Raw genomic sequence first — 17,920 nt, 5'->3', positions numbered from 1 at the left:
ATTTTCCTGGCCGTGTCACTTACAGGGGTAGTGCCTACTTGGATACCCTTGTAGAGCAATTTAAGAGGCACGGTCTAATTGAAAGGGTAGAGGCATGCCCATTGGGGCAATTCTTTAAGTCAAAAGAGTTTAGTTTTTCTGGGGTTTTGCTCCATCAGCTAATGTTGCGCAAGGTACAAAGTAAGAAGCCTGAAGAGGGTCAGTTCTACCTGGGCAACACTCTTTGTAGATTTGGTATTGCAGAGTTTGCCCTAGTTACCGGGCTAAATTTTGGGAAATCACTATCCTCGGATGAATTGAAAGAGCATCTTTCAAGTGATCGGATTATCCAGGAATATTTTAATGGTCATCCGAAGGTTAGTTTTGGTCAGTTGGAAGATGCACTGAAGGCCTCCACAAACCCAGAAGATGCATTTAAGCTGGGTTTGTGCTATTTGATAGAGGGGGTACTAAATGCCCCAGAGAAGACAACAATGATATGGGGAGATTCCCTGAGGATGGTTGAGGATATTGATTACTTTTTCAAGTATCCTTCGGGGAAGTTGTCATTTAAGAAGGTTATCAAAGGCCTTCAAAAGGACATGAAGAAGCAATTGAAACACTGCGAGGAGAAAACGAAAGAGGGGTCAAGCAAAAAACAGAAGGAGGCCAAGTATACTTTCAATTGCTATGCACTCGCAGTTCTTTACTGGGATTTTGAGGCCATGCCTTCTTTCGGGAGTAATTTCGGTGAGAATAGTGGGAATCAGATTCCTAGGATGCTCAGCTGGGCTACGAAGACTGATATCACTATTTCGACAGCTCTGTTGGCTCCTATATTCGCCAATCGTCGAGTAAGTTCCATTTTATCTTGTTAAATATCACAAATTAATTGATTAACGATTTACTTTATTAAAGTTTTTCTGACACATATTATTCAACTATGCAGTTAGTGGTATTTTCCATGCTGAAGCCACGTCCGAATGAGGTAGCCTACTACAATAGCCTCCCAGAAGTTGATTCTGGGTTATTCCCTGAGTTGGAGGCTGGGACTGCAGTGGATGAAGTAGTGGTACCTGAGAAGGAGGCAGCCAAGCTAGCAGAAGTTGCAAGGGAAGCCTCCATTTTTGATGAGGATGTCCAGAGGGTTGATGAGCGCACTTCACAGGCCTGTGCAGCTTCATCTAGTCAGGTTGCCCAGCCTGATTATGAGCAACTTTTGGAGAGGCTGAAGAGGGTTGAGGAGGGCCAGACATCCTTACTACAGAATCAGACCACGATCATGGCTCATCAGTCCACGATCATGGCTCAGTTGGCGCAGGTGCTCTCACTGGTCTCAGGTCGATCAACCGACGTCAAATCAGATACAGAGTCTGATATGTTGCCTTCAGACTACGAGCGCGCTGATCAACCCTCCACTCCACAGGCCCATACATCTGTAGCTCACAGTGATGCTGACAGTCCCAGTGTCCGAGTACTGTAGCTCGAGGAGGCAGCTGGCCTTGAAGTTGTCAATAAGAAACGTAGGCCCAAGCGTAATGATGACTTCACCGACCCAACAAAGAAGCTCAGAGTAGATAAACAGGGACTAGTTCCTGAACCACTGAGGAAGTGTCACCCACGACAGGAGAAGACCTTCCATAGGTGGATGGTCGGGAAGATTGACAATAAGAGAGACCGCAACGTGTATACTGGGACGCATGGTGTGGCATGGTTCTTACAGTTGCAGACACTCCAGACTTGGCTGTGGGATTCGGTATGTAAATTACATTCATGTTTTCACTTCAATCTTATAATATTTTGATGGTAATAACGAATTTTTATGTTTTTTTAGCATATTGATGCCGCTTTGCATATGCTACGCCGCCGACGCCATTTTTACCGTGATGCATTTCGGCAGGATGCTGCGATAATGAACACCACCTTCCCCCAGGTGTGCCTAGGTCGTTGGAATCATTTCACAGAGAACGGCCCTAAGTATACATGGGACGACGATGTGCTGAGAATGTTGAAGGGCGGTGATAATCAATACCTTATATCATGGCAAAATGTGAGTGAAGTATATTTTGCCTTGCACGTCGAGAAAGCCGCACATTGGATCGCCATTGAAGTCTGCATTCCAACGTGGTGCATCAATGTTTATGATTCCAGCCATAGCGTCGTCAGTCCCGCTCTCCAGGAGGAAGCGATCAAGCCTTGGTGCTTACTGATGCCTTCATTGTTATGGTGTTCTGGCTTGTTTGACGACCATGAGGACCTCCAAAAGATACCTGAGCAGAATGCAAGGCCTTTCTCATATTGTCGTATTCCTCCAGAGGAGTGTCCTCAGACTAAGACAAGGTATTCCCCTATTTAATTAGTGCATATTGAAATCTGAAAATTAAAGTTATTTTTATCTTCTATTGACACAAAATCGATTCTATGCAGTGGGGATTGTGGTATGTTTGCCATCAAACATATCGAGCATTTTATTATGTTGTTCATAAAAAAATAATAATAATAAAAAATAAAAAAAATAAAAGAAGAAAAATATATATATATAGAAAAAAAAAAAAAAAGAGAAAGACACAAGAGCAATATTTCTATCATTTTCAATTATGTTGTCTCTTGTGTCCAAAAAAAAAAAAATGTATGTTTATTAATTTCATGTTTTATTTTATGGCTCTTCGAATAAATGTAAAGATTGTCTATTTAACTTAAAATCCTGAAAAACTGGTTTTGTGGTACTCTTTATGGTGATTGTCCAAATAGTTTATTTCCTATCTTCGTTTCAATAATTATTTAAAAGTTTGTCCTAAATATATACCAATTTGATGAGTGCTTACTTCTTTTCCAACTCCATGAGCGAAACCCTTAAACTTTAAATACTTTCAATTACATGGGAGGTTAATGGAGTTGAGACTTTTACCTGGCATAATTTCGAAGGCTTTATGAGCTATGGTTTGTGGTAAGAAGGTTCAAGTTTGGTGCACACACTCACAACTCTAGATTTATTCAAAGTAATCTTGATAACTCTTGTTGACTTGTTACTAACATTTTGTGTGAATACTTAAGTTCTTTTTATAATTTTTGACCGGAAATATATCATGTTGACATTTCTTATTTTGCTTGAATTGCTAGAGACTAGCAATAAGTTGGTTGGGGGTTGTGATTAGTACTCAAAAATATCATTTTATTAATCTTAAAGTGTAAAATTAATTAAGTTTTAATTAATATTTTCACAGATTTATTGTCATATATTTTATATTTGAAAATATTAATTTTAATTTAATTTGTGTTTAATTTTCAGGAAATAAAATATATTTTTGACACAAAGAAAAAGAAAGGAAAAAGAAAGAATTAAAATTGAATAAATTATGAAGAAAATGACATTTTTGAAGGAGAAATAGGCCCAAAATCAAGCCCAAAATGGAGCCCAAACCCAGCCTATGGCTGTTCTCACGCTGCCACGTGGCAGATCCTCATTCGCCCAACCGAGCCGCGCCAAAGCCAAGCCGTTCCTCCAGCATGTGACACGCGTCCCACACAGCAGCCTGACGCCAGCCGAGTCGAGCCGAGCTGCCCCTGACACGCCCTGCCACTTCTGCCACGTCTGACGGACTGCACCTGACACGCCAGCCTGACGCGCCTGCTTTGTCTCCCACGGCCCGACCTTGACTGACGCCTCCAGCCCAGCAGCGAACCATAGCCCGCCACGCGTCCCACTCGTCAGCCCATGCTCCCTAGCACCCGACCACGACCAGTCCGTGTCTCCCATTTTCATCAGCTTTTTAAGCCACTTTCCCACTATTTTATACACGGTTTTACACGATTTTGAGTCCTATTTACACTATAAATAGAGTACCAAATGGTGTAAAATCTCATCAGATTGTGTAAGGAGAGTGTAGAGAGTATTGGAGAGAAAAACATTTACTTTTCCTATTTTTCTTTTACATTTTCTTGAGTGAAAACAATGCCTATTTTAGGCTAAATTTTCTTGTGGAAAGGCTAGAGTGGAGTTCATGTGTTACATTATATTTTTAATATATTGATTCTTTATTTTGTTCTTCATTTCTATATATTTGTTACAATTAAATTTATTTTCTTCTAATTTTTGTTCTAAATTTATTATTATCTTTTACATAAGTCTAGTCATGCTCTTCTTATGTAACTTAGGTTTTTAATTTAATTTAGAATATTTGTTATATTATATGCTTTTTACTGCATTCTGCCATTGGTATTTTGTCGCTCTAAAGTATATAATATGATAGGTATTAAAATTAGAAGTTAGTATAATTTAATTAAAGAACATATTTTAAAGTAAGCTTTAATATATATATTTTCCCACTATAATTAATGGTGTAGAATTATAGTTGAGTATAATGACTCAATTTTATTAAAATATATATATGTTTGCATGAATGAAACTTATGCCTTCCATATTTTCTTTCTGATTCTAATTCCTCGATTTTATTCATTTAATGTTTATATTCTTTTTCAAATTCACATTTTTCCAAAGTTTATGATTTTTAATTTACTAATCTTTCTTTTAATTTTGTATTTTACCTCTCTGTGGATACGACATAGCCCGATTACTACTGCGACCGCTTAGGAGTTTATTGGGCGATATCACTACTTATATGAGCATATATTTTGGTGTTTAACCATCTCAATTTTTCTTGCCTTTACATCTTTCTTATTATTTAAGAAAAAAAATATGAAGTGTTAAAAAGTTTTAAAATTATACTATAACCCCTTAGTCATAGTAGTTTTCCTTTGAAAAATATAATTTTTCTTTAAGAAAAGTTGTATATAATTTTATCAAGATAACTAAATCAAAATAAACTAATTGGTTCAAAGAAGAACTATTATTGGACTCAACACCAAGACTCTAGTTTCAAGAAGCTAAACAACAAGAGTAGATTAAGCTTCTGTAAAAACTATTGGATTTCCGTCTACTTCATCAATTCTGTCTATACCAACATTATATGGTTTCAAACCAATTAAAAACTTTTCTTTAAGAATTAAAATTTAAAATTTAATGTGTTTTAGGGTAACCTTCTCCTTTCATAAAAAATAATAAATTGTTTTTTTAACTTCTACTTCAAAATTCTTCTAATACCAAGTTTTTACCCAACCATAATATATAAACAAAAAATTAATCATAAAGCAAATATAATCTCACTCCAAAATATGTTGATCCCAATTATTCTCTATGATCCCACTCTTCTTCTGTCAGTCACTATCTTCTGTCACTCTCTTCTGTCAGTCTAGGTCTGCAAAAGTGCCTCCTTTTTTCTCAGTCTAGGCCCCAAAATCCTTTTACTGCACACGCAGAAAGTAGCCTGAAACACATATTTCCCCCAACTTTTGTTCATTTGTTCCACACCTAAGTCACATAATCTCTTGGACACCTGAAACACATAAAAACGAGCGTAAAATAAAATAGAACAAAACAAAACTAAATCCCTAACACTTAACCTAAAAACACATTGATAAATGAGTATAAAACTCACTTAACATTAAGAGAAGACTGAAGACAAACTTAACAAATAGGACATACAAATAGGCATGACGACTTGCCAATTTCAGCAATGTCACTTCAATTTCACCAAATATTATATACCCTCTCTGTCAAAATCTCCTTTTTCACTCCACCTGCCCCTATTCTATTCTACTCGACTTTACTCTACCATACTACACTTAATAAATCCAAAAAATCCAATTGTTTTTTATTTTATATATGTTTCCCTAAAATTAATTATAAGGTGATTTGTTCAAGGCTGTTTTTAGCTAAAAAATCATGATGGTATGTACAGGAGGTTACTGTTTATCGACACTTTTTTCGCAGAGACAATAATTCGAGAGTAAACAAATAAAAACCCAGTTTGACTTTTTACAGGGTATCTAAAGATTACTCAATATATAAGCGTGTGTCAGTCGGCTAAAAGTCACAGTAACTATAAAAAAAATAATGCCAATAAAGAACTCCATCCGTTCCTCCTCAGACACACTCTATTTTGAGTTGACCATCTTTTAATTTGTATCTCATCATCTTATTTCCAAGCAATGGGTCGAAAAAAATTTATGTCGTATTTGTGGGCAGATCAACTGGTATTTTTGAGTCATGGGATGATTGCAGCAAAGAGGTGCTTGGATTTAGTGGCAGCTGTTTTAGAGGATACAACACCATAGAAGAAGCGATAGAAGAATATGAGTCATATTTTGGTCGTATCACAGTCACACCTCACAAGGTAAACCATGATGATGAAGAAACCAAGAATAAAATTCAGTATCAAAAAAATGGACCAAAGGCAACTGCCGAAGAAACCTCAACTTCACTTGATGGGAATGAAAAAACCTCAGCAAATGAAGTAAGTTCAGCATTCGTTGTGGGTTTCCTACTCGGTTCTACGTCCAACCTTCGCATCCGACATGCGTAGTCGATGAATAGGGTCTCCACAAATCCACTTATCTTTAAAGAGTTATTTCTTCCATCATTTTTAATTTTCTTTTCAGTAAGCTTGTACACCTCCTTAACTATGTTTGTATTTTAGCTTTTTACCTTCTCTGTTCTGTCATCTACCTTCTCAAAAGTGTGGTTCTCTGTTCCGATAGTCAAAAAATTACTGTTGAACCTGTAAGGGCAATAGTTAGAGGTGAAGATGACCTTTATTATCCTTTATAATATATAAAGCTAAAATTTAATAGTTACATATTAAAGGTGAAGATGTCACCTTGCAGTTACATATTTTAGTAAAAGTATTAATCTCATAGCTACTTCACGCATCAACTGATTTACTAGTGGACTAGGTGTATATATTGTCACTATTAATAAAAAAAAATTCATCATATTTTCTTATTCTTTTTAATAATCAAAAACCCGACCTTTTTTGCTTGGTTACGGAAAATCTCCATAAAATATATCACAAATATTTAATTATATATAAATTAAATGAATCATAAAACAGTAAAATAAATAGTATGCTCTTATAATGATACCACTTAATTGATGCACTAGTTATGACTTATTTTTTTATTTATATGAGATTAATAACTTCATAGTTTTTTTTAATATGTATATAAAAAAGACCCGATATCATGTAATTTTACTTATTATTTTTTTAATGTTTTTTTAAATTTTGTTATTAAGTTGAAAAAAAGACGATGTTTAGGTCTTGATTTTAAATAAAAAAAATTAGTTTAATTAACATTTTTATTCTAAATGAATTAGTATTAATTATATTTTTTAAATTAGTATTGAGTTTAGTGAAGATTTTTATTCTAAATGAGGTTAATCGAGTGAGATATAGCCTTTTATTTGTAATTCTCATACTATACTATGTTTGGTTGGAAGAAATTTAGACAGTGGATTCAACATTTAATTTCAAAATTATTATAAAATATTTATGTAATTTTTGTAATATTTATTTTTTAGAATTGTGATAAAAACCTTATCCTTTCATCTGTTTTCTCCCACCATACATTCATACAATTGTTATGAATTGTTATGTTAGATATTCATACAACATCTTATTAATAATTTTGCATACAATTTAGAACACTATAAAAAATTAAAGAATACAAAAAATATACCTGATTCACCTATAGAGAAAACGTGAATTGTTAGTGCAATACTGACCAATTAAGCATTCCTCTATAGGATCAGATTATCAGACTACAGAATATCGATGAGACTTAGCTTATATTAACCTAGTTGGACTGGATCTCCTCATCAAATACTTCAATTAACTAAAAAGTACACACTCATGCGGTTTGAGGTCAATGCGGTGCGGGTTGCAGTTTGGAAAATTATTCAAACTGCATATGCGGTGGGGTCCACAAAATTAGCGAAAAACCCCACCAACCACACCATTAGTTACAATATACAGTTAATGATAATCACAATATTATTATTCGTTATAAAAATATTATATATATTTTTTTAAATCATAGCTAGTCAAATCTCAACACTCAATGTTAAACCAAAACCATATTGTAGTCCAAGTTTCAAGTTTGGTTACAAAACTGGAGCTGCCGTCATAAGATCATACCTCCTTAGCTCGAGGTAACCCAAGGGTTCGCCAATATTGCCTAAGAACTGAGTCCGGACTCTGAAGGTCGAAGGTCGAGTTAAGTATCTAGCTCGTGGTACGAGCTAGAGTTGTAGGCTATGACCCGTGTAAAGTCAACACACGCAAGGTAAACATGCATATATCAGACATCATGTGTCTCATATGCCCCTGACTTCTCCGACACGCAGCAGGAACGTGCGTATTCAGACACCCACGACTGGGTTCGGCCGTGCGGCCCATTATCTCCTTACCTATTGATTTGACCACACTTATGTGTCAGGTTTAGGAATTAATCATGAATGTCACAGAGTTGATACGATAGGTAAGAAGGTCATCCCGTAACCTTCTTACCAACTCCCAGGTGCCTTCTCCTATAAATATGCAGACCCTGGGAGTAAATAGGGGTTGGATTATCTCTTGTAAGAAATACACTGTAATCAAATATCCAGTATATAGCAATAATACGTACTAGTGGAGTAGAAGGATTGTAACTTTTGAACCACTTCAAAAACGTGTCTTTAGTCACATTTTAATTTCTAAGATCATATATCTGTTTCGGTTCAACATTAGCACTAATCCCTTTATCTTCTTTTCTTAATTACCTGTTGGCGAAGAACCGCGTCAACAAAATTGTTTATAAATTATTTGATGAAATATATTATTATATTAATTTTATGAGAATATGAAAACTTAACCGATTCCTATGCACAACCAAACACAGAAAGTGACAGATTACCCTCTTCAACTGTCCCACTAATATGAAAACTGTAAACTCTTCATACCAAACGACCCCTAAGAGCACTCCCATCCGGTGCTCTACTCCACCCTTTAAAAAACCTCCTCAAAACACACATTTTTCTATTTTACCTCTAAGTTTTACATTTTACCATACATCATATTTTCTATTTTTTTTTTCTCAATATCATTTAAATATTATATTTTCACAAATTTTTTATTCATTTCAAATATATGTTTTAATTATCAATAATATCATTATATATTATAATGTTATACAAATTAATAAAATATTCTTTTGCTACATGAATAATTCTCCCTAAATATGGCTTAACACTGTAGATTTATGTAAAATATTTGTAAAGTACAGTAGCAAGACAACATCCAATGGATGTTGTTTTAAGACTTTTTATGTATATTTTATAGATATTAGCTATCTTGGCTCTTCCAATGTGAGTGCTCTAATGATGATTGGCATATCGTCTAACAATAATCACAAATCTACTAGCTCATTTAACAACAACAAATGAGGAATATAATTATGCAGTAGATTTGGTGAACATTGCTGTTATCCCAAAAAATTGCTCCTCAATCACGTGACAATAGAGGTGACAAGTGGCAGTACATGGTCCGAAAAAGACACATTAATAAGTCAATAAATGTATTGGCTCCTCAGAGTTGTGATAAAGTGACTTGGCTTAGGAGTAGAGCAGTCTGCCATGTTAGACCAGTGTCCCATGTTAGACGAGATGCGGCATGTTAGACCAGAATGCCATGTTGGACGAGATGTGGCATGTTAGACCAGAGTGCCATGTTAGACGAGATGTGGCATGTTACACCAGTGTGCCATATTAGACCAGTGTGCCATGTTAGACGAGATATGACATGTTAGACGAGTGTGCCATGTTAGACCAGAAACATGGCATGCTAGGCCAGAGTGCCATGGTAGAGTGCCATGGTAGACCAGAAGGTGATACTGACCAACCATCTTGAAGGAGATATGGGCCGACCAGATAGAGGAGGACTAACTCAAGATTCCCAAAAACGGCTTCAAGAATAATTGGTCTTGGCATACGCGGGAATATCTCATTCTTCCCACAAATTGGGTGTTCTGTTACATTTTAAATATTTTTGTAATTTAATTATAATAAATATAATGGAATATCCCGATTCTAGGGGATATCAGATGTATGATCCTAAGCCTATAAATATATGACTTATGGGATTAGAAAATGGACTTCTTTTTAGACTTTCGGGGAAATTTTGGGTCTGAGTTTTCTAGAGAGAGAAAGTGCTTGTATGTGAAAGAATTATTGTATTCTTGTAATCTGTACTGAAGAAACTCAGTTGGCTCAGTTCATCTGATCTTTAGTACATATCAATAATCATAACTCTAAGTGGATTAGGCTATTACCAACATATTGGGGCTGAACCACTATAAAAATTGTGTGTGCTATTGACTTTCGGCTCAAAACCGGGTGTGTCGTTTTATTTCTCTTGAAGGTTTCATCGTTTTTGACGTTCTCACGTCGTTGGCCAAAAACGCGCTGAACAATTGCCTTCACTTTAATTTACTAATCGATATAAAAATTGATAATTCAATTTTTCGCATATTTTCCTAAGATTTTTTTTTAAAACGCCGTAAAAATATATATTGGAATCACTTACTAATATATATAATAAAAATAGGTGGATAAGATAAATAAAAATATATGTACAATTATTTTAATTTATTCAAAATTGTAAAACCTACTCACTATAAGGGAAAAAAAATAACTACACAATAAAATGTAGCCATTAAATATACCATCACAAATTTTGCCACAAAAAATATAAAAAAATCTTATTTTTTCCTTTAAGTTTATAATCACAAATTGTGGCCTCGTTAGCTAATGACACAATTCTTTAAGTATATGGTAGAAAGAAGAATTAACTAATTTAATAGAGATATATTTAAGTATCATTACTAACAAGATAAATTTTTTATAAAAATATTAATATAATTCAAATGAAATGTGCACAAATAAATAAATGAGTTTATACTTTCTTGGACACTGTGTTTTATCTCATTAGCTGTCTGGACCCTTCGTTTTGATAAATTACTTTTTCGACCCTATGTTTTGTAAAATTGTTAAAATAGAACCCTAAATATAACAACACTGTTTTTAAGCAGAATTATTTTATTTTTATTCTGAATTGTTAGTTTACTAAATTATTTGTGATTTTAGTTGAGAAAACATTGACCAAAATTGGGTTTACGGTTCTATTTTAATCATTTTACGAAATATAGGGTCCAAAAAGTAATTTTTCAAAACACAGCGTCCAACCAGGTAATGAGGAAAAATAGAGGCTCCAAACAAGTATAAACCCTAAATAAATATATATTTAAATGATTCAAGATATGTTGTGTAGGTTATATTTACCTTTAAGTTGAGTTGGGATGAATTGAGTGACCATATTTTTATATAATGAATAATTTATCAAAATTACTCTTTATTTTAATTTATTATTATTTCTTCAATTTGGGTATAAGAAATGTTACACCTACAATTTCGACACATTTTTCGGAATGGATTGCTTGAATAAGAACATCATGTTTATCCCTATAATATGTATCAACTAGTAATAAAGGGCATGCAGCAGAGGTCACTTCGTTGAATTTAATAGTACGACATTGATATTGGTATAGTTTGGCCAAGTAGAATCTTATTTCCATAGTATACATTCACATAGAACACATAATTTTGTTTTTGTAAGAAAGTGACATTTAAAACCGTATTATTGATGCTTGGGATTGACAAAGTATTCAAATAATATATAAATTAATTTAATCAGGGCATTTCACAACCAAGTGGCTATTATTTTCGGTGGGTTCTACAAATTTATAACAATAAAAAATACTAGTTTATTTTAAAATAAAAATATACTATTATTTATTTCTTTGTGAAAATTAATAGAAAAAACTGTTATGATGAAACAACTTATCCATCTATATGTGAAAATTAAACGTGGGTCAATAAACTGCACCGAAACCAATGTTGTTTTGTCATATCTTTTAAAAAATCATAATTATCTCTAGCAAATTTGTGGAAAGGTGAGACAGGATTGACTGCGTTTGTCATTTGTGTCAGGATACAAAGCAATTAATTGCTGGTAATTAATTGCTGGAGAGGAAGATTGATGAAATATTTTGATGGGCTCAATGGGATAATTATATTTAAAGTAGAATCTAAATATTATTAAAAATGGTCCATTGATTTTTAACCATTGAATAACATAACAAAACGCCGTTGGTTAAAACTGGATTGGAGGAGGCGGAGTGAGAGTTTTCTTTGTTGCTTATTCGGCGACTGTTTTGTATGCACCGCAAGATCGCCTACGCCTACAGGAGGAGTTCATTTCAATTATAGGTCACAGTTGATGATGCACAATGGAGTACCGGTAAATGAAAAATACTATATGTTATGTTATATACATGAAGTAGTTGTTAAAGTTAGTTAGGGTTTCATGAGTAATGTCAAATGCGTGATGGCTATATATTTAGGGTGGGTTGGACAGTAACTAATTTTATATCTGGTGAAATGTTGAGTGAGTGTAAAAATGCATCAGATTCATAAGAATTGTAAAATTTTGGATTGGCCCTGTCTGAAATCCTCATGGAGGCCTTAAGTTTGTCACGGATAAGACGGTGACCCTGTCCTCAAGATTATTAGAAGAAAAACGATACTGAATGTAATATTGGGTCGAGTAGCATTAAGTGTCAGTCCATTATTTGGCCCAGTACGACGATAGGCCTATACAAATGATTTAGCACATAAGGTCTAACGTGGTTCTATTTTATTTTATGGCAGACCTTACACTTCTACAGTAGTATAGTAATAGGGTCACTTGATTGAAACACTGTTACTGAAACAATATTATAACCGAATGTAACGAACACATATTATATAGTAAATATTTCTACCTCAATTAATATGTGAGTTATTTTATGAATTCGTTTTCAACTTTTCGAGTCAAAATGAGACTGAAATTATGATTATGGGGAATAGAAAATATCATAGGAATTAACTGTTAATGAAGACAAATGTCAAGACTGGGATAGTTTGATTTTAATGTAGATTTGCATATGAATATTTGGCTAAAAAATACCATTTAATTTCTAACTGTTGGAGAATTTTATGTTTCAAAGGTCCGAAACAGACATTATCGAAGAGAATGATTTGGATTGGTTTGGCTTACGCTTTTGTGAAGAATATGAGGAAGAAGAAGGTGGGGGAGATGACATGGGGAATACGGTTGATGAAGGTGGTGGAGATGCCATGGAGAATACAGTTGATGAAGGTGGGACATCAAGTTTGGAAAAGACGGAAATGGCAACTGACGAAATGAATGATACCAACCAATTTTCTAAGTATGATTTAAACGAAAACCCATTGTTGTTGAGTAGAGATGGCATGGTTGGGCATGTTTTTCAATCACTGGACATGGCTGAAGAATTCATTCTTGAATATGCAAGATTCATTGGGTTCAGCCTACGTAAAAGTATCATGCGAAAAAATACTACAGGTGATGTACGTCAACGTCAGTGGGTATGCTCCCGCGAGGACTGGCGATCTGAAATGCATGTGGGAAGGCTTGATAGAACTAGGGAGCCTAAGCCAATTAGTCGAGTGGGATGCAAGGTTTGCTTTCACGTGAACTTGGTGAAGGGTAGTACGCATTGGATATGCAAAGAATTCATCCCAATTCATTCTCACAACATTGTAGCAGACAACCATAAACAATTCCTTCGGTCCAATCGGATAATGACACAAGGAACCTTGACGACTGCACAAATAATGAAGGAGTCAGGCATAAGAACTTGCCACATCATGTCATACATGGCAAAGCAAATGGGTGGTTATGAGAAGATTCCATTCACACCAAAGGATGTTTACAATCGAATATCCCATGCTTCAAAAGTTGAGTTTATCGGTTCCAATGCAGGGCAGGCAATCAGATATTTATAGCATAAAGCTGATGAAGACCTTGGTTTTTTTGGACAGTTTTCGTACAATGAGGATAATCGTCTTCTTAATCTATTTTGGGCAGATGGGAGATGTAGATCAGACTATGAAACATATGGCCATGCAGTAGCTTTTGATTCGACGTACAAGACTAATAGTTATGGGAAGCCGCTGCTGATATGGATAGGAATTAATAACCACTATACCACATGCATTTTGGGCTTTGCCATTCTTGACAATGAGTCTGCCAGCAGCTACAAGTGGGCGACAAGGGCTTTCCTGGAATGCATGGGAGGTGTTCTACCGAAAACAGTAGTGACAGATGGAGACTAAGCTATTGCTAACACGCTACAGGAGTTGATGCCTAATGTACCCCACCGATTGTGTTATTGGCATTTACACAACAAAGCTGTTTTAAAAGTGAAAGATCCATCTTTTGTGAGTAGGTTTACCAAATTGGTATTCCGGTACTACACAAAGGACGAGTTTGAAGATAAATGGTGCGACTTAGTGAAAGATTTTGGGATACAAGGCATTGAATATGCTGCAAAACTTTATGCAGACAAGGAGAAGTGGGCTGAAACATTTCTGAGAGGGAATTTCTTCTGTGGAATGACAACTACTCAACGAAGTGAAGGTATTAATGCGGTGTTGAAGAAAAAAGTGAATCAAAAGTTGAAGTTGTACGAGTTCGTCAGGGGGGTCAACATGACCTTATCTTTAATTAGACAACGTGAAGCAAAGGATGAGTACATTACACTTCACACTAGTCCCCAGCTCGGGAAGACAAATTTGCCACAGATAGAGGATGAATTAGCAAATCTTTACACACGGAACATGTTTTACAAGGTACGACACCAGATGTTGAAAGAAGGTAGGTACATGGTGAAAACCCTATTGGAGGAAGAGGATGCAATCATTTTGAAGCTTCACAAGTATGTTGCTGAACAAGTGAAGAGGCATGTATATGTAACACCGGAGCGTGATCTCTTTGTTTGTGAATGCCAATAAGTTTTGTCATATGGGATACCATGCCGGCATATATTTGCTTCAATAAAACGACTACACATTACTTCAATGCCTCGAGCACTAATACTATCTCGGTGGATGGTTGAGACTAAACAGACTCACAATATTCCAATTGACAATATGGACGCAACCTTAGACAAACGAGAGGTGGAGAGTGCAAGATTTGGTGCAATTAGTAGCCAGTTGGGTGAACTTGCGTATCTTGGATCGAGGAATCAGTCGACATACCATATTGCAAAAAGTGAGATTGACAAATTATGCGGTAAGCTTAAAGCAGTTGTGGACATGGGAGACAAGGAGATTAGCCATAACCTGCATCTACACAGGGAGTTTCAATTCCCAGTGTTGGATCCATACTTCACAAAAAGTAAGGGTACAGCAAAGGTACCTGGCTCGAAAAAAGGTACTCGCCGCAAGTGTAGTATCTGCCATAAAAGTGGACATAACAAGTAGACTTGCCCGATAAAATGGAAGAAGGATCACCGGATTGGAGAGTCAGATGAATATGAAGATGCAGAAGAAGATGACCAATGCTATGGAATGGGATTGAATGATGAATGGGCTGGGCAAAACTCAATGGACTACACACAACATGGGAATGAGACAGAAAATGATGTTGTTGACGATTGTGGCAGTGAACTACAGAATGATAAAGTGAATAATGTGGGAACACAAGTTGAGGAGGGAAACAATTGGTGGAAAAGTCCTTTCTGATTTCGTTATGATATTTTGTCTAGAGCTTTATTAAGTACTCTTCTATCTCATTTGGTTGCCAATTAAGTTATGAAAAAATGGCAAACTTTAATGACACGACTAGTTCATTTCTCGAATCTTGTCTTGGATTGCCATCATGTACGATGGAATGCTTTTAATTGCACTTACTCTAAATCGAGAGTAATGCCATTAATTTATAAATTTAAATTTACGCAAAAATGGTCATTAGTGTATAAAAGCTTTGCTCGAATATCATTGCATCACATTCATTAATTGCGCGTGCCTCTGGCTTGTGGAGTGGCATCACTCTTTGTTTGTGGTCATTGTTAATGGGTTCCATTCATACTTGTTATTATATACATGGTTGTTCTGTTTGAATGTTCTATATGATGTAAGATACAAGTTTCAGATGAATAAATAGTTATGGTACTTTCTGCGTTGGTTTGTCAGGTCACAACACATGTTATATCTGAGAATGAGTTATATATATCTTGTACAATGAAAACAATATTCTCTGTTACTTATGGGAAGGCTCAATAATTATAATTTTCATATGCTATGTCTCAGCACAATCTATAAAATTGCTTTGCTCCTATTTGGTACCTTTAATGGTATGTAGAACAATTATAGTTTCCACCAAAATAATAAAAAACCTATATTATTTTGAAGACGTTACCTTCATATAATTGCAGGTGTTATAAGGCAACTCCAACTAGTAATTAAAGTGGGACATCATATACCAAAATTTTCAGAACAACTAACAACCACCACTGCTGTACAAACAGCCACTGCTATGCTATACCATGATTCTTGTCTTCAGTATAAAAACTTGAAATAGGACAGGGTGGTGTTTATAAATGTTTATTCTTAATTAAAGTGGGACAAATATATGAAGCTCTATAATAGAAAATGCTTAATATGCCATGGTAGTTTTTATAATATATTTTATTTGTCTTCAATATATGCAAGTAGGGGCTGATTCATCATTGTTCATTTTAATAATACATCACACCACACCTATATACAAAGAATTCATCACCCCCACACAATAAACACCCTGACATTCACATATAGAAAGGGGCAACAAGATCAAATTAGAAGTATATCACAATACATAAATTAGCTCAAAAGGATATGCAGAGCACCCATGACAATAGACCCACACCCCATTAAAAATATTTTTCATGAAACACCTCACTCACAATTACTAATCATCAAACCTATTTCCCTACACATGGAGTGGAATTCGTCTTTGTCCTCGCTGAAGCCATTATTTGATCCCTAACTTTGTTGTGTACTGATGTCACTAAACCAACAGCGACACGAGCCCTTTCATCATCCGAGTTATACTTTAACAAAAATTGTGAATTATGAAATAAATAAAAAAACAAATTTCCATTACTTAATATAAACATTATTCAACTACTAAAAAACTCAATAGTTTTAAAAATTAATACAGTACAACATAAAAACTTACACCCTTCGGTTTGAAGTCAGAAGGGTTGCGTTGTGCCATCCAATTTATAACATGAATACCACAGTCATATCCATTTGATTGTTGGACAACTTTATTATTAGTGAAAGCCTTGAAACATGTGAATGACTTCACAGGTCCCTTCCACCGTGATAACTCATCTCGGAGAACTAAATCAAGCTGTTGCAACTACAGTGTGGACAAAACAAGATAACATCAACTGTAATGATAGTCAAATACTACACCTTTAGTTTAGAAATAGAAAACCTTCTCTAGTTAATTAATAACCCACCTCAGTTTTACTCCCAACAATGAAAAAGGTTAAAACATCCCCAAAATATTTAAAAACTCACCACCACTGGAACAAGAGATTGTGATAATGATTCTTTGCGCCCTAGCAGCATCGAATCACATATTTCGACAACCCCATTACCTACATGAACTATAAAGAGAACCCAGTGTTGCATCTCCTCGTTGTGAACTGGAATCTTAATCTGCAAAATAATAAAATTTTCAACTAATAAAATAAACCCAAAAATACAAAAAAATTCCACACATAAATATACCTTCCCACATAAATTCAAATCTCCAATAAATAGTTTACGAGCTGAATCAGATCGACCACTTTGAGGAAACAAGTTCTGAATACTAATTCCAGTACACTGTCACTAAAAAATATTCACAATTAATTCCATATCTCTTATATTGAGTTGAATTTTGCTACAGGAACAATACTCACCTTCATTCTAGTATTCAAATACCATGACGAACGACTCTCTGTTGAAACTTGCTGCTCCCTACGTGTGTTCATCTCACATACTACATTCAACACCTGCGGTCAAAACAAGAAAAAAACATTGGAAACCTACCCTTACCGTCCATGAATATTAGTTTAGATGGGGAAATATATATAAAGTGAATACTTCTAA

The sequence above is a fragment of the Humulus lupulus genome, chromosome 4 (assembly GCF_963169125.1).
Source record: "Humulus lupulus chromosome 4, drHumLupu1.1, whole genome shotgun sequence".
Lineage (NCBI taxonomy): Eukaryota > Viridiplantae > Streptophyta > Magnoliopsida > Rosales > Cannabaceae > Humulus > Humulus lupulus.
The sequence above is the reverse complement of the archived record's forward strand: the minus strand, read 5'-3'. Positions refer to the sequence as shown.